We start from the raw sequence: 19,154 nt of genomic DNA on the forward strand, positions 1-19,154 counted from the left end.
GGTGTCTGTATCGCTAGACAGTGCACAATAAATGTTTATACCTTCTCTCTCCTATTACACACATGAACTGCTTCTGTTAACATTCATCAGCAGCAATGCAATGTCCATAGCAGCAATTCAATGTCCATAGTATCCCAAGATGCATTTCCTTTCATTACAATGAAAATTTTTCCGAGAACAAGCTTAATATGCCAGATACTGGCCCAACAGCTTTATGTCTATGAACTCATTTAATCCTCACTACTGTTCAGTGGGGTAGGTACTACTGCTGTCATCCCCATTGTACAGATGAAGTCACTGAGGCACAGACTTTGGGTAACTTGCCTAGATTCAAACAGATGGTACCACAGCTGGCAGCCCGGCTCCATAGCCTGTCCTGCTAACCAGGATGCAATAGTGCTTACTGGGTCAATCTGTTTGAGATGCCATGCTTGGATGTAATCTCTTCTAGAGATAAGCACTGGATGCTCCCACAAACTGCAATGTGTTGATGTGACTAACTTTTCAACTTCTGAAATAACATTTTCTGTATTTTCTTAGTATTCCTAAAAAAAACCCCTCTACATTTTAAATAAGGTGCCTATAACTAGTTTGTCTTGTTCTGTATGCTGAAATACCATAAATAAATGCACTTCTCTCTTCAAAGATTATGTAAATAAATCTTACATTAAAACATACCCCTGAGCTTTGGTTTAAACCATAATTTCAAGTCCAAATTAAACATATATGTATGTGTGTATATATTTAGCAGGGAAGTCTTAATATGATCTATTTTGTTAAACTAATGACATCTATACCCAATACTTCAAATATTCCTCTTATTTATAATATTCGCTGTGTAACAGTCACACAGCAATACTGCATGGTATTTCAAAGTACTATTCCTTTTACAAGTTTAATCAAATCAGGTATTAAGCATCAATGATGATAATCCATAGCTCTGCTTAAAAGGAATCTCTCAGGGACAGCTGAGAAAGAACGGTTAAAGATTTCTATCCTTCAAAGTAGGGCACTGCAGCTACCTATAAATCATGCTCTTTGTTTATTAAGATAATTAGGCCCATCAATACACTTAACTTTTAGACTCAACAATTGTCTGGCATGAACAATTTCCACTTTTTCTAAAACAAAGGGGATGTGTTCAAAAAGCGGTCCTCTGCATGCTCTCTGCACAATGCATGCTATTTTAAAACATGATTTATGGGTCTAATTCCTGGAGCTGCCTTGAAAAATATACTGGGTTGTTCCTCCCATGCTCCCTATTAGGAGAAGACACTCCAATTTGAAGAGTGCACTCTGTTTCAGACTTCAGGCCGCTATATCATGTCAGCATTTTCATTAAATACTGTTCAAGCTGGACTTTAAACAAATGGAATGGAGAGCCACAGCTGCAGCCACTGCAGAGACAAAAGTTATCCAGCCGGGAGGCTTACATAAGAGGTGCAGGACAATCAGGGTGAAACCCAAGTGTCATTATTTGAATGCTATTTCTTGAGATTTGCCTACATTCTTAAAGTGTATCAAATCACATGCTTGTTTAATTTGCCTTAGGGCATAAAACACCGGGTCGACATATAAGTTGTTTTTTCCCTAAAGGACTAGGCTCCAATTATGAAAAGGTTGGCAACTTCTGCCCAGGGGAAGAGTAAAGCGGGATGCGCGGGAAGCCTGCAGGCCTGAAAGGAATGGCTCGCCCAAAGATCCATCGTAGTGCTGGCCACACTCCCCAGAGGACTTAGGATGGAGGTGACAAGACCCTGCCCAGCCCCTTCACCCCAACGTACACACAGAGTCAAGGAGCTTGGAATGAATAATTAGCACGCAGCAGTCGAAATGCCCTAGGAGCACCTGTCCTCTCCCAGCATATTTCCAACTGGCACATTCATGAGATGCTGGGGTCAGCCAGCCCTGGACTCCAGACCTTCCAGCTGCCTGGTCCCCTTCTTGGCACCCTGAACTCCCTCCTCAAGCTGGAACTCTGCTAACAAGAGGTGCCACCCTCGGCTTCCCACGAGAAGATAAAAACGAACCTCTCCTTCCCACGGCTCCCTCCAACTTCAGAAACTACAGTCAACTTACTGGGACTCAGGAGGCAGGGAGTCTTCTTGGGGGACAGCGCTCGGAGGCAGCCTCTGCAAACTCGGGCGCGCAGCGCCGCCGCCCCGGCACAGCCCGGCGGCAGCGGCAAGTGCAGGACGAGGCGCCGCCGCTCTGCACCAGTCGCGTTGGCTCAGCTGTGCCGGGCGCCGGGCATTCGCCAGGGCAAACGACTAAGCAAGGCGGCGGCGGGGACTGAGGCTACTGCACCCGGCCGCGCGGACCCGAGCGCCGCAGCTGCCTCCAGCCCCGGAGCGCGGCGCTCGGAGCCCCTGGTGCGTCTCTCTGGCTCCAAGGGAATCCCGGCTCAACTAGAGACCCGGCAGGAGAAAAACCGATGCGGTGCCGCAGGCAGAGCCGCCAGCCCGCCCCCAGTCGGCTGGTCACTGGCGCGCAGACCGACCAGCGAGCAGTAGTGTACCGCAGCCCGCACTCGCCGCCGCGCCGCGGAGAATGACAGGCGCCGAGGCGGAGCAGCAGCGCCGGGAGCGGGGCGCGAGTGCGCATGATCCCGGCTGCTGCGGCACGTCACGGGGGAGGAGGGGCGGGCCGCGGGGCGGGAGGGGGCGAGCCGGGCGGGGCAGGGCTGGGGGTGCAAGCCGGTGAGGACTGGTGCGGCGCCCGGCTTGCTAGCGGGAAGATGCAGGAAGTCTCCCTCCCCGGGTTTTATGAACCCAAAGCTCTGTGGTTGAACTTGTCCCCGGAGCCCATTGTCCCTTAAACAGCACCATTTAAGCGGTCCTTAAGGTCCCGGGGGAGCCCACAAAAGCCAGTTTAACTCAGGTTACAGCTTAACCGTAAAGGGTTGCGATTTGGGGGACAATGATCTTCTATTGTGGCTGTGCATTAAAATAACTTGGGGAGCTTGTAAGAACCCTTTGCCCCGTACGCATCCCAGAGCAAGTACAGGACAATGTCTGGGTGGGGCCCAGGTATCAGTAGGTATCTAATGATACCAAGGTACAACAGTGCTTCTCAAACCCTCAATGTGACAGAATGTCCTACGGATTGTGTTGAGATGCAAGATTCAGATTCAGTAGGCCTGGGATAATGAGGGGGAGATCCTTTCTAACAAGCTCTCAGAGGATGCCAATACTGCGCGTCCAGACCCCCACCCTTGCTACTTAACGTGTGGTCTAGAGCCTGGAGCAGAGCTTCTGAAACAGTTGGTTTGTCTGACAGTCACCCGAGGGCTATAAAAAATGCAGAACAAATGCCCAGGTCTACCCCCAGTGATAGTGGTTCTGGCTCAGCCACTGGGCAAGGGTGGGTTTCTAGAATTCCATTTGGCATAAACACTCTAAATAAATCTGATGGGAGTTTTGTTTGGGCCAAACTTCAAGTTTACACTAGCAACCTGGAACTGGGAATAAACTTTTGCACTTACAAGGAGACAAGCCAAGTCTAGAACTCAGGACATCTGACTTTGAGTCAGGGATTCTAAACCAACGGGTGCTTTAAATCTGACTACTCCCAATTTTCTAAAATTATGATGCATTACTTAGCAAGAAAAAAACATAAATGGTATTAAATATACACATATACACTCTATTGAACACTCGTTACACATATCATTAAAGGGAGCTTAAAGTTGACTGGGAAGAAGGCTCTCATCAGGGGAAGGTAAGGAAGACAGTGATGGAGTAAGGGATATTAGTGTGTCACAGAGGGAAGTGTATGCAGGAGGAAACAAAGTTTAGACTCAGCCTAGAGTTTGGAAAAGCGCGGTAGGGAACAGGACCCAGGAACCAGACTTGGCTTCCTGCTTCAGAGCATGGTATGAGACTCAGGTGTTTAAGAGCTTACGGAGTATAACATTTCACATACATTACCTCACTGAAATTTCACAGTGGTCTCTTACGTTGAATTAAAAAAGAAGTATCCCTATTTCACATATTAAAGAAGACACCCTGGACATTAGTTGACTAATGGTGGAACTTGAATAAAAGTAGGGATCTCAGTGTTGGACTTGGCTTCTACAACTCTGGAGAAGAGGACAATTTAGATCTTATAATGCAAATGGTTTCCATGTGTATTAGTCACATATTTTACAGGCTGTGCCTAAATTTGGAGTTAGGAAGGCTTTCATTCTTGTGGGAAGGAAATACATTTTGTGTCTTCATCCCAGTTTTGCAGCTACACTTGCTGGGATACACTTAGAACAAAATGTTCTAAGAGCAACCCCATCCTAGGACATTGCAGTTACACAGTGCAGGCTTCACTGAGGAGTTTGAAGGGCAACATTCACATTATCTGGTGACAAGTGTAATTACCATCCTCATTTTACCCAGGCTCAGAAGCTAAGTGATTTAGACAAATTCACTAATGCAGGCAGGAGCCGATCTCAAGCCTCTGTCCTTTTCCTCTGCTCTCTTTTCACCAAGTAACATGCTGAGGATTGTTTTTCATTTCCAGATTTTTCATATCAGGATTTGTCATCAGTAAATTGGAACTCAAATGTATTTCAAAGCAACTCCTAGATAGAGAACCAAAAGTGTCAGGATCAATTCTTGTGCTTGTGGTAGATGTTATGGACTACACTCCCGGTCTGAGTAACGTTTTGGAAGCAAGTATGTGATAGTTATATACAGTCTTCTAATCCAAAGGTTTGACTGGGATTGCTATATTGCCAACTGTGTTCTACCTGCCTTTATCTTTACTTCTTATCTAACTCTTCCATTACAGCCATTCTTCGGTGTGATTAAGAAATTAATTCCTAAGAAAAGATAATTATTTGAAGGAGCTGGTACATCACAGGTTGTAAAACTTACTTCAGTTTTTAATAACAAATACATATATTTTTCATACATGAAGGTAGCAGAATAGTCATGTTGGGACTTTTAGAAGAACCCAAAGTTGTCGTTGTTTTCTTAGGTGCCTGACATTTCAATCAAAATATTTACATCATTCATTTGTATATTGATTTCAAGAGATCCAAGATTTAATTACATAAAAAGTTATTAATAATTAGTGTGTCCTACTGCTATTGAATTTTGAACCATTGTTATTAGCATTAAATACATGAAATATGTAATATTCTCTTGATACTATATTGAGTGTGCTTTAATATTGACTGTGTCTTGATATTGACTGTGTCTGTATTTAGAATTTGTTTCACATCAGCTGCTATTGATTGTCTGGTAGAAATCGCAGCTATATCTTTTTCTCTGAGGTCTGTATTCCTTATGGGTCAGCTAGGCCTACTCTTTGGCTGAGAATTCCTTCCTTCAATGCCTCTAAAAGTCCTAGTAGTGAGGTGTTCAATTATATCGACAATAATGACTCCACTGAACCTATTCTTCCCTCATGCAGAAACTGTACCTAGGATAGATTTTTATTAAAGTCTTTCTGCTAAAAGTTACAGGCTTACAAACTGAACTGGAAAGCTTAGGCTCAAAAATTCTCCACCTTTATTAATTACATTTCTTCATCCATTTCACTCAGAGGGATTCTTTGACATGCAAATCTTCACTTACTTGATAGACACAGTCCAGATAAGAGAACTGTGGGGAGTTCAAGGTGACTAGCAAGACTGAGACAGTTGGGAGGAAGGAATGAGATGCCACTTGGTGAAAAATAAGCTTGCCATAAAAATTAATACAAGTAGTGCTTGATTTGTGGACATGGCTTATTACAAAGTTTGCCTTGTTTGAACACATGCAGCAGCTGATAACTTCACTGGAAACCACCACTGAATCCCTGGTGTAGATGGGATTGGGGGAGATTAGTGTCCTGTCTTCTTTCCCAAGAAACTTTATAAAAGTATTAGAAAGCCCAATTCTTGCCCTAATGCAGGAGACTTACGAAGTGCCTGCATTTTAAATGTTCATGTCTAAGTTAGCTCATTTACAATTTAGAGCAGTCAATGTAATAAGTAATCTAGATTTTCATGCTAGCTCCATAATGTTTTTTAAGCTGCCATTAACAACAACAACAAAAAGCTAATAGAGTGTTAATTATAACCCTGAACCTGAGAAGAAACACGTGATGGGTAAGGATGCTGGGCTAAGGTAGTAGTCGGGTCGGGGGCTGGGACAGGATGGAATTTAGGGATGGAAGAAGGAAGGCAGAAAGTGGCCTTTGGTTGCTGAGGAGCAAAGGCTGGTGGAGACTGAGTATCAGCAGCTTCTGAGATAAGACTGGGCAGTGGCCTGTGAGCAAGATTAGAGAGCAAGCAATCAAGACTCTGCAGGCAACTCACAGCTTACCTGAACTTAAAGTGCTGAGGATTCCACGTGCGACTTTGTCTATAGGAAAGAGAGATCAGAAGTTAAGAAATAGATTATAAATTCCTTAAAACCCGTGATAGATGCTTTAAAGAACTGCTACGAAATATACATTCAATTTCAATCTCTAAGAGTTACTTTTTCCTCCCTCCCAACCAAATTGCCCACTAATGAAAGGAGAGAGCAGCTGGGGGAGAGGCCGTGCTGCACAGTGCGAACCTCACAGGCTGTCTGGCCTCTGCTCCCAGTATCTCCATCCATCAGCTGTGATCACGTGACTGCCATCTTTGATTACCTAACACACAGTGACAACAGCTTCAAGCACATGTTAGGTTCCGAATATGCTAGCTATTAGTGGTGGGTTTTACAAATATATATATATATATATATATATGTATCTCCTAGAGTTAAAATCTGAAACTAGACATCTCTTAATGTCTATTTTATCATTTTAATGTAAACCGATGATGGACTGTAGTTTTTAAGAGAGTACTCTCCTTCTCTATCAGAAGACTTAAGAGTGACTTTAGGGCTCCTCTGAGGACAGGAGAATCATGTAGAAAAGGCTTTCAAGGAAGATCAGGGCAAAACCTACTAATGTAGCTCTGTGGCCTTACACTATACTGTGGAGGAAAAGGCAAGGCTTAAGGATTTGACACTTTCATATCTTTCTACCGGGAGACAGAAATTATGGTGGCAAGAGACAGTAGCTACAAAAGTGAAAACAGAGTGCTTTAAAGAAATGTCTTTATATTACAGATTAGAGAAGGGACACTCCCATTTTCCTTTGTCATCCTGACCTTACACATTCCTTAAAGTTCTATCCTGACATCAACACTCAAGATTTGTGCCTGTAAAACTGCTGTAGATACTCAGAATGTTGGTAGAGATTCCTTAAGCTCACTTTTCATTCTTCTGCCTTTATTACTTCAATATAATACAATTTTTATAAACATATTTTAAGCAGGCATCAGAGAAAACTGCGTGTTTCTTTAGTAGTCAACCAGTTGCCTGCCAGCAAGCAAAACTTCAGCATTGAGAAAGGAAGATTTTGAAATTCAATTCCAAAAGAAGTGAGTTGTGCTGTCTCCAACACCAGAAATATGTGAAAGACTCATAGTGGCTAAAGCATTTCTGTCATTTCTTGCCATTACATATCCTCCTCCAGTCCCGGCCTCTCAACACCTTTTCAGCAAATAGACTTTTCTGCTCTCAGTCTTGTACTCTCCCTAAAATGGAAGCCGTCTCTTGTTATATAGCTACAACAGACAGGAAGAGGAAATTCAGTAGAAAGTGGCTTTCTCTGTGAGCCACAAGCCCATTGAGAAGTGGAAGATTACTCACTCACTGTTTACATGGCTTTCTTCTTCAACTGGCATAAGTTTCCTTATCTGAAAAATGGCGAAAATAGTATCAGTATCCAGAAAACAATGTAATTATTTTCTGAAAGAATCAGCCATTTACCTATTCCTACTTCCCTCTGAAGAGCATTCAGTTTCGGCTGAATTCTCTTCTTTTGTTCTCTACTCCCAAAGAAAAGAACACCTTCTAGAGAGGGTTGATGGTCAATACTGGTGAGGGCTAGTGAGAATGCAGACTCCCCAAAGTTTCCATACACTTGGCAGTGGTCAAACCTGTGGTTCTGAACAGGTAACAAAAACTGGTGCCTCAGATGTTACTTGTGTGGCTGGTGGTCAGACCCTCAGCAGAGTCTGAAACAAATTCTTTGGGGGATGAATAAAAGCACAATTGCAGCCTGATAAAAAGTCAAGGGACCCTGGAGATTTCACAGCAATTCAGAGAGAAAAAAGAATTTGCAGAGGTAAAAGCCATAAAATAAGCAATCACTCCAAAAGGTCTTATAAAAACAGCAGTTGCTTTTAGAAATATTTAATCCCAAATTCCACTGAAGTGCACGTGGTATTTCCTGTTTCTGGAAACTTGGAGGAAAATTAAACTCTTCTTTGAAAAAAAGCAAGCAGAGCCAGATGTTGGCGTTGGTAATGATCTGCAGAGCCTAACGCACATGTGGCGGCAGTCAGGGAAATGCATGACAGCTGTCTGAAGCCATGGGAACCTGATTTCTCTTGGCTAGAAAAGAAACGAAGTGTAAGCGTTGTTTTGTTTGTATATACAAGGGGACAGCTGAGTCTGACAGACATTATTTTGAGCTGTAGAGCCAGAAACAGCAGTTTAAAATATTTTATCTTTCCCTTTGACACACTTAGTCCACATAATTTATTTAAGGAATGTTCAGTATCCAATCAGATACAGTGACATTCTAAAGTTTTTTTTTTTTTTCCAGAAAATGCTAGACTATTCCGTTTTGAGCCCAATTATAGGCAATCTCATAGTGGCTTGCTTTGTTCATATTAATAAGTAGAATTTTTTCTGAAAATACATGACTGGACTCTTGATTAAAGGAGCCTTTAGGTATACAGGAATGATTACCCTCAGCTTTATCTTTCACTACACCCCATCCTGAATCTTCTTCTCTGGTCAAACTGTTTTACTATTCCAAGATTCATTTTCCTTTGTCCTTTCTTGCTTTTGTTTTACTGCTGTTTTTTAATTCAAGTCCTCCTCTCCCATCTCTGTCCTTCAAAATACTGCCCATTTGGGTGCCTAATTCATACCTCACCACATCCATAAAGTTGATCTTGATCATCCTAGCTGGAAGAGTGTCTCCTCCTGGGAACATCTGTAACACCTACTGTCTGGATCATTCACATGGCACTTCTCCTAAACTGCTTTGCATTATGGACATCAGTGTATGTACTGCTGTTCAATGAAACAGCAAGCTCCCGAAGGCAGGCACTAGGTTTTACACTTCTTTGTATCTTCTCTCCTTCTCCCCCTCCTTAACTCTCTAGTTATTTTGTACGTGGTCACAAGGCTTCCATTCATGTCCATGCTTATGACGTTGATTGTGAGCATGTTGACTGGAGAGAGAGGTGTAGGTTCATGGAGGAAGACAGATAACTAACATCCAAAGAGTGATTCAGCACCTAATCCCATTTGGATTGCAGCATTGGGCAGATTATCAAAATTTATCTAGTTATATATTAAATACTTATTGCATCTGAGTTATAGGGTGAGGGCTTGATCCCAAGAACAAAAATTGAATTCTAATTACTACAATAGAAGCATAAAGTGTGAACCAGATAAGTATTAAGATTTAATTTATATTGAATTGTAGGCTAAGGATTCTTCAGTATCTACCTCCCACTGACAAGGGATGGGATTGAACCTAGAGCCTGGAGAAAGACTGAGTCTGTTGTTGGAGGAAAGGTGATCATCTACGAAAGCAGAGATGATAGGAGAGCAGAAAGCCAGGCAGGACATTTTTCTTCCTACAGCGCCTTTCATAGCAGGTTGCTCGACATTAGAAGTGTCATGTCAGTCATTGTGTTTACCCATCTCTGTGCCACTAGCTTCCTCTGAAATACAGACTAGAGAATATGGAATGGATTGAGCAGTCTAGGGAGGAAAATGGGACAGATACACAGAGAGAAGCAGAGATCCAACGGAAGAGAGACAGAGCATTCCAGCCAACGAAATGCTTTTCCAGACTCTTCATATCCTTAAGTAAATTTTCCTTTTCATTGCCTCATCATTGTAAGACAAAGAAATCTAACATACTGCTCAAAGAATTTGTTATAGAACAAATGACTAGAAATGAGATGTTAATATTATTCAGGATTGATAAAGAAATATTCATATTCCTTTGTGATATAAGAAAGAACATATTTGGCTTTTGTCTCTGGTTCCTAGCAGAGTTTCAAAACTCCTAGTATTTCCAGAGTGATAAGAATGTCTTTTGTTATTAATAATTAACCCTCTTGGACTATTCCTGAGTTTATGATAATGAATGGGGGAAAACCAACCATATGATTAGAAGGTTGGAACTTTCAGATGCTGCCCCCAACCTTTGGAGAGAGAGTGAGACTGGAGATTAAGTTCAATCACAGGGCCAATTATTTAATCAATTATACCTGCATAATAACATTCTGATTAAAAAAAAAAACTCAGGACATGGAGATTTAGGAAGCTTCCTGTTTGGTGAAGATATTGCTGTACTGGGAGGGTGATGTGTCCTCCTGGCTCCACAGAGACAGAAGCTCCTGCACTCAGTGCCTTTCTAGACCTTGCTATCTGTATCACTTCATCTGGTGGCTCATTTGTATCTTTTATAATACAACAGTAATCATAAGGATAGTGCTTTCCCAAATTCCGTGAGTTCTTCTAGTGAATTATTGAAACTGAAGACGGGTCATGGGAAAATCCCCCAAATTGTAGCCAAGTCAGACAGAAGTGCACGTGGTTTGGCGACCCTGCTTGTAACTGGTGTCTGAACTAAGAATAATCTCATTAGGAACCTTGCTCTTTAACTTTCGGGAGCTGACTCTCACTCCGGTTAGTGTCAGAATTGAATTGAATTGTAGGACATCTAGTTGGTGTGAGAGACTTGATGTTGGAACACAAGATTACATTCTTTGTGCATTTAAAAATACACCATGTTTTTGTGACATCTATTTACAATGTTGATTAACACAGAGCAGAAATGACATCACCATCTCAAGATGAAGAAGAAAGCAATTACATCAGGTGATTATGTCCATACCAGTCAATCTGCACATGTGGGCTGACGGTCAATGTAGTAATCAACAAATTTTAATATATGTACCCCCTCTCTCCAGCTGGACTGAAAGCTTCTGGGAGTCAAGCTTATATATCCTACATCTTTTTATTTCAATCTATGCATTATGAATTGTCTTCAAAATCCTAAGTACTACTGAAATGCTTTATGGTTGATATGTCGATATGCAAATAAATACTTATTAATTGTAATACTCAACTTGCATTCCATGCCTATTGAATAGTCTTATCCCTCTGGACATTACTTTAGTAATCTCTCTCTCTCTCTTTCTCTCCCTATTTCACAAATAGGAAAAACTAAGCCATAGGTTAAGTGTCTTGCCTAGGATTTCAAAGAAAGTCAGGACTGGACCTACATTTAAAAATGCATTTCCCCTGAGTTTCCAAGCCTATTACTTAACTTATCACACCCTCCTTAAGTATCAGGAACTACTGGTCATGTCTGGGTTCTGACCATCATGTGGAAGATGATAGAGAGTGAAGTGGCCATTGAGGTTCAGAATCAGGTTCTAAAGTGCATGGAAGTACTTTCTCATTCATCTTAGAGTTGTTTTAGCTTGTGTTTGTGCTAGCAGCTAAACCCCATATCTTCTTGCCAAATTAAGCCAGTGAATCACTTGTGCTGATAGGAAAGGTTAGAAATCTTACTTAATGTAGGATATGCTCTCTTAAAAAGACAAAGAAATAGACTTCAAGCATTGACAAAAAGAGAAAGAAGAAACATTTTTAAAGAAGAAATCTTGAGTATAAAAATAATTGTGTTGCTTCTCTAGCAGATTAAAATGCAATTAGCTGTATTGAGTTGTAGCTGGATTTCACTCTTTGAATCTTCTGTAAATCAGAATTGAAACAGTAACTTTGCAACCAGAGGCATTTTTAATGACTATGGGGGATAACAGCCAACAATTTATTTCAGACGATGAAACAGAGAGTGAAATCTCGTTTTATTTTATCTGATTTAATGTTACTGTTCAGAAGAAATTAGTTGCTTTTCTAACATATAAAACTTTTACTTTATTACTAACAAATCTTCGAAAATGGCAGCAACTGCAATTAGGGAACAGTCATTACTGTAACATTCTATTTGACAACATGTAATCATATCCATTAAGAGCTTTAAATTCCCCTCAAACATGTGATAGGAAACTTCAAAGTTTGTTTAACTCAGTACTGAGTACATAACAAGTTCAATAATAAGCATGTGTTCATAGACTGATTCTCAACACATTTCCCAAGAAGCTTTACCTAAATGGCAAACACTGACAGAAATAATTATTTCCTGGAGTCTTAAGTTTACACATATTTGAGATGCATTCTCTTAGACAAAGCAGGTGATTTTTGTGGCCATTTCGCTGTTAAGTGAAATAGTCATGGTCCTTCTGTTCTATCTCTGGATGGGGCCTTTTTCCAAAAGACACCAGGTAGATGTTGACGTGCGTCTGCTCCATACAAGCTCTGGTACGTGTATGATCTTGATTGAGAGACAGACTTGACTTTTCAAGAGAAGGTCTCAGAGATTGGCCTGACTTTGATTATTAGAAGGGCATTTAATTTCAGGGAAGTCCAGAACAGTTCTTTTTTGAGATCCACCTATGGTAATTATAAACTTCCTGATTTCCAGAACAGTTTGTTAGCCAATCTGGACTCTTCTAGATTAGGGATGATATGGTCCACTCTAGGACCACCCTCCTGGGGCCACAAGAGAATTGAAGGAGGCTTGGTTAGGAAAAAGTGACTTTGGTTAGGGAGTTCTGTATCTGCTTCAATAAGAACTTCAAAGCATATTTTTCTTTTTCATAAGAAGGTGAGCTAATAATGAGATTCAGCCCTTTGCAAAGCTGTCAACATGTGGCCTCTGGGGGAAGCTGCCCTAAGTTTACATGCCTCCTCTGATTGGCACTAGTATCTTCATTAAGTTGCTTACCCTTTCTGTATCTCAAGTGTCCTTGTTGTAAAATGTAGCAATGGCTTATCTTATTTAGTATTTCATAATATGTGAAATATATATGCTAATCATAAACCTAATGGTTTTTAAACACTGGCATAGTCTCTGGAACCTATGAAATGCTCAAATCGGTACCACTATATAGTACTTTGTCTATGCCAGGTGCTGTCTGTGCACTTTATATCTGTAACTCATGTAATTTTCACAAAGACAAGATGAGATGCACCCACTCTCATTTTACAGATAAAGAAACTGAGGCACATACAGGCCAAGTAACCTGTCCGAGATCACACAGCTAATAAATAGATTACTTCGATACATTTTAACCAGGCCATGTGGCTCCAGGTCATGTACTGAGTCACTATTTTCTTCTGCTTGTCCAGTAAATAAATATAATATTTTATTATTGTTGTTCTCCTTCCTGTCAGTTTTTTCAACTCTGTGACACAGCAATGACCTCTGCTCCCTCAGGCCATTTGTCCCAGGAAAAGCAGCAGCTGACTCTTCCTCTTAGTGAGCCACTGTGATCCATGTCAAGCTACTTGCCACTCTCGTGATTCCCAAGATGAAAGGGAAATGGTAGCAGGAAGGGCCAAAAGTCAGCGTAGATGGAGTTATATTTTTGCTTAGATTCTGGTACTCCCCTAGCTACGTAAACTTGAGATTTTTTTTGGGCCTTAATTTCCTAACTTACAAAATGCCAGACTCCAACTGGAACATGTCTATGCATTTTCCATATCTAGAATTGCACAATGGATAGTGTATTTACTTAAACTTAACAAATATTTACTGAATACCTGCTCAGTGCAGAACATTATGTTCTTTGCTGTGGATAGAAAAAGAAATGAATAAATAGAAGCCACGATCACAACCACAAGGAATTTTTATCTAGGATGGGAGGCAACTGTATAAGCAACCATGATGGAACACCCATGTGAATTGGGAAGACCTGGGTTCAAATACCATTTTCGGTTTTCTAACTATGTAACACCTTTGACAAATTATTATTTTAACCTTAATTTTCTCATTTGTAAAATAGACTTGATAATAGTTTCCTCATGAGATTTGGATCATTGATTGTACTTGTAAATGTTCTTAAAAGTATTCAACAAATGCTTTCAATAAATACATTATTGAAAAGAAAGAATATAGGGATATCGGCAAGAAAAATATATAATACTTTGAGAATTTAAAACTGTATATGGAATCATGGACTAAATTAATTTCCTTCCTCCATTTTCAACATAACTAAGCAAGATTTCAGACTGCAATATGCATTGTAAACTGGTTAAAGATTTAAAATCCAGGCCGGGCGCGGTGGTTCAAGCCTGTAATCCCAGCACTTTGGGAGGCCGAGACGGGCGGATCACGAGGTCAGGAAATCGAGACCATCCTGGCTAACACGGTGAAACCCCGTCTCTACTAAAAATACAAAAAATTAGCCGGGCGCGGTGGCGGGCGCCTGTAGTCCCAGCTACTCGGGGGAGCTGAGGCGAGAGAATGGCGTAAACCCGGGAGGCGGAGCTTGCAGTGAGCCGAGATAGCGCCACTTCACTCCAGCCTGGGTGACAGAGCGAGACTCCGTCTCAAAAAAAAAAAAAAAGATTTAAAATCCAGACACCAAACAAAATTTTTAATTAAGACCTCTTTTAACTCACAATCTGTAGAAATCACCATATGCTATTGGTGGAAGATGTACTCATGCATGGTTTGTGTGAGGTCTTTTGTGAAGATGGCCAAGGATTGTACAAATTGACTGCTATCTCAAAATCCAAATTTCTGTAAGAGGCAGCAACATGTATAGGAGTAAAATAAATAAATAAAATGTATTTTTCAATGGCAAGCAAAAAGAGAATAACCCTTTCTTTACCATACTTGATATTTTCTTCCATGTAAAAGGGTATTGACTAGCATAAAATGCATGGAGCCTCTTCTCCTGCTTACTCATTCCTACCCAGGGAGGGTGACTCAAGCCAATAGGCTGGGTTGAAAGAAGAAACAGGGCATGTATAGCCTGCATCCTTCTCTTCTCTTTTTTACACTGCTCCTTCTCTCCTGTTTGCATTACAGAGCTGAGTCTGCTTCTGAACAGGTGCTCCCTGCAGCAGCGAAGAGGAGCCTGCCTAACTCTATAGTGCTGAGCGGACATGCTGGCTTGCCCACAGATGTGTTGTCACGTCCTACCATAGCATCTTTATTGGTGATAAATGCTATATTGTGGCCTCCATCTACCTCACTCCATCTCGTGTCTTAATGTATTTGTAATGCAAGTGAGAGAGAAAAAAAAAGGTGTTAATTATTGAGTTTCCTTGATTTCCAACATTCAAGAAGCTGTTGACTACCCTGGGGGGCCTCTGGTTTCCCTACCCAAATAGATGGGTCTATACCGATTCGTCTGTATTGTCTTCTTTCCTCACTCCTGATGGTGTCATGCATTTTTCAGGGTGACTGTGGGCTAGTGGAACAAATTCCTACATTGACTCTGAATATTTTAAAGCTGAGTCAATGAGTGGGAAGAATTCAATTTAATAATCATTTCATCCTCTGCCTGTGAAATATTCCATAAAAAGATGTCAAGAAATACTCTCATAATTACAAACATAAAATTTTAATATATCATTTTAATGTTAAATGGAACTTACTGTATTACATTATTATCAGACACATGACAAAAATAAAATACATATTAAAATGGGACATGTATATGCAACATGAGGAACATGCCACTTAAACAATTTATAAATAAAGAAAAAAATGAGGAGATGAAAGTTACATTGCCCATTAGTAGCCAAGCTGGACGCAAATGGTGGATTTGTGAATGTTGTCGTTAAGCCCTGATGCTGGTACCTTCCCTAAACATTCATCACGTGGCATAGCTCACACACTGACTACTTGTAAATTCAGAGCTCCCACAAAAATGCTGTCTGTCCAGTTCATTTTAGCGAATATTAATTTGACTTGAACTTTCCATATGCCACAGTCTGCGCCATTTGGGTGAAAGGGCAATATACTAGACAGATACGGCCCATACCCTCATGGAGAATATCGGAAAGAACCCAGTTGTATTTGTCAGTTAAATAAGTAATAGCTAGCAAAAACAAATTTTCTAAAATGAAAAGTGCCATTTAGAAAACATATGTATTATGGTTTTTATTGCTATGTTTCTTATAATAGGAAAAAATAAGGGGAAAAAATTTGAATGTCCATAATTAGGAGATAGTATAGTAAATAATCGTATGTTCACTCTATGGAAGGCTAATGCAGTTACTTAATAAAATGAGATAGAGGTAAAAGAAGGGTTTTGGGAAAATGCAATGATATATTTTTAAAAAATGAGTGTGTGTATGACTCCATTTTTGTAAAAACAACAATAGCAGCAATGGTATTTACGTATCTACTGTATATGGTTGTTTAGGAAGGGAACAAGTAACGAAGGTTCATACCAAATTTGTATAGTGGCTACATCAACCAGGCCAACTTTTGAATTGTAACACAGAGAATTAGTACTTTTAACTAAAAGCACTGAAACAAATGCTTTACTGGTGGGAAAAAATGCAAAAGGCTAAGTAGAAAAAAATAGACTACATCTCAACTAAGAAAAATAAATAGATAAATGGTGGAGATAAACGTGTCAAGATGTTAATATTTGCCTCAAGGTAGCACAATGACCATTATGGTTAAATTTTGTATCTCTCTCTGAACACTTTTATGTACTTTCTAAATAAGCATGCATTAATTTAACAATCAGGAAAAAATTAAATTTGTAAGGAAGTTGTTTGTGCTCTTTGACTTAAAAATTTCACTGTTCAGTTTCTTTTTTAAAATAAAACATATCAAAAGGATACAAATGAGACTACTTTATTTTAATGTAATTATAAGGTGAGACTATACCCTTATTTCAGTAAAGATTATTTAACAGTTTTTGGAAAGTCCTCTGGATTTTCAACTGTATTCAGCAAAATCATTGGAATATTATACCCACTCCAATTAAGCGGACATTTATCTTTGAGCTGATGTGGGTGTGATCACCAATTTCCAGTCCTTCTGGGTAAGGCTCGCTTCACACTAATCTGTGGCATCATGACGTAAATTCACAGAAAAAAGCACATCTCTCAGAAATTCCGCAAGACTTTCCCTTCTAGCTATTAACTATTTAAAAAGAGGCCTACTCTCAAGCCAATAAAAAATAATAAACAATTAATAGAATACTTCTCACACAGAGATTTACATTCTGAAACTTGAGGAGCTTAACAGTTGAATAATTGCTGATTTGTATGTGTGTGGAGAGTGAGGATAAAGTCCACTATCTACTCGAGAAACATTTATTGGTTGTCCAATTGTTTCATCTTCTCATCTTTGGGAAGCGTAGTGGCAGGTTAGATAGAAATTACCCTAAGGGTGCTGTGGACATTTGCCCAGACCACTTCTGAGGTGCTGGGATTGGTCATCCCTACATCCCAGGGAGTAGGGATGAAGAGATGGGATTTACACAGGGAATTGTGAGGCTTGGTTGTACAGAGAAAGTCCAGGGTTCTAAGAAAACACTCTGCACATGGAGTGAGTAAAACCTGAGATGAAGTTTTGTCACTTTCAAGTGTTTTGAATTTGAGCAAGTCAGTTAACCTCTGAGCAGCGAATCTCTGAATTAATCTGTGCTGAACTGAGAACAGTTATAATAATATACAAGTACTTTACAAAGTTATTGTGAGGGTTAGAGAACATATGCAGAAGTATATTTTATAAAGCATGAAGTTCAATATATAAATCAAATATATTAATACTTAAGGACGTGTTTCTATCCCTTGGAATATGCAACACAGTGTCTTCCACTTGGTCATTACTCATTAAATATTTGTTACATTTATTTCATGGGACAAGACATATATTGGTGATAAAGTGGTGTTTTGGCAGCTATTTTAACTAGAAAAACCAGGGTTCTCTGGGTAATATGAAATTAAAGAACAGTTATCAAACTTTGCCTGGGCACATAGTACCTAGCATCGTGCAATCTGAGAACTGGTGTGATAACTTGTGATCACTCGACTCAGCCTTCTACTGGTGGCTGGTATTTTCTCATCTACTCTTTCCTAGAGTGCCAATTCATTGTTTCAGTGATTCAGTGTGACTCATTCATTCAGTTATTCAGGCAGCAAAGATTTTTTTTTTTTTTTTTGAGACTGAGTCTTGCTCTGTCGCCCAGACTCGAGTACAGTGGTGTGATCTCGGCTCACTGCAAACTCCTCCTCCCGGGTTCACGCCATTCTCCTGCCTTAGCCTCCCGAGTAGCTGAGACTACAGGTGCCCACCACCAAGCCCGGCTAATTTTTTTTTGTATTTTTAGTAAAGTCGGGTTTCACCATGTTAGTCTGGATGGTCTCGATCTCCTGATCTCGTGATCCGCCCACCTTGGCCTTCCAAAGTGCTGGGATTACAGGCGTGAGCCACCACGCCTGGCCTAGATTTTTTGAGAACTAAGTATGTTGTAGACGCTCTACCAGGAATGGTTGATATAATGGTGAGGAAAGACATACACACCATCTTGTCTTTATGGTGCTTAAGACAGATAACTGTCAAGTAATCACACAAACCACTGTAACCTCGACAACTGATGGGAAGGCGAGATACATGATTCCACAGAGGCCTGTAATTTCCATGCTTGATTTAGTCAGGGAGGTCAGGAAAGACTTCTTCAAGAGGGAGGTGCATGGACTTAAATAGAAAGATTAAAGGTAATGTCCAGAAGCTGAAGAAGGAAAAGGAGGACATCCTCGACAGAGGGAACAGCTTGTGCAAAGGCCCTGAGGCAAGAGGAAGCACGGCAGTATAGCAAATGTAAGAAGGCCAGAGTGCCTGAACTGCAGAGTTAGGGACTTGGAGGGGAACATAAGGCTGGAAGGTTCATGGCAGCTGAAGACCATGCAAGACTTGAAGTCTATGTTAAGGAGTTTGCAGTGTTTCCAAAGAGCATTAGGAAGCTGTAAGTAAACAGAGGTATCATGGCCAGATCTGTATTTTGAAAAAAAAAAAAAAAAAAAATCGCTTGTATTATGATTGCAACATTAGACTAGAGACGGGCCAGGGTTGCAGTATTAGCTTTCTATTGTTGCTGACTCAGTGGCATTTACCACAGACTCAGCGGCTTAAAACATCACAGTTTCTGTAAGTCAGGGATCTGGGAACAGAATGGCTAACAGAGTTCTTCTCTGTGTAGAGCTACGTAAGATGGA

The 19,154-nt window shown here is 40.5% G+C and overlaps 1 protein-coding gene across 8 annotated transcripts in view; it reads right to left on the reverse strand.

Moving 5' to 3' along the window:
* The window catches only part of PAG1 (phosphoprotein membrane anchor with glycosphingolipid microdomains 1), a 140,368-nt gene extending 137,816 nt beyond the window's left edge, over positions 1 to 2,552 (reverse strand). For all 8 annotated transcript variants that reach the window (XR_013397316.1, XR_013397314.1, XR_013397315.1 and 5 more), the window contains exon 1: positions 2,080 to 2,552. The gene's annotated coding sequence lies outside the window, so the exon portion shown is untranslated. The remainder of the gene's footprint in view (positions 1 to 2,079) is intronic.
* Between the last annotated feature and the right edge of the window lie 16,602 nt (positions 2,553 to 19,154).

This window comes from Macaca mulatta, chromosome 8 (genome assembly GCF_049350105.2).
Source record: "Macaca mulatta isolate MMU2019108-1 chromosome 8, T2T-MMU8v2.0, whole genome shotgun sequence".
Lineage (NCBI taxonomy): Eukaryota > Metazoa > Chordata > Mammalia > Primates > Cercopithecidae > Macaca > Macaca mulatta.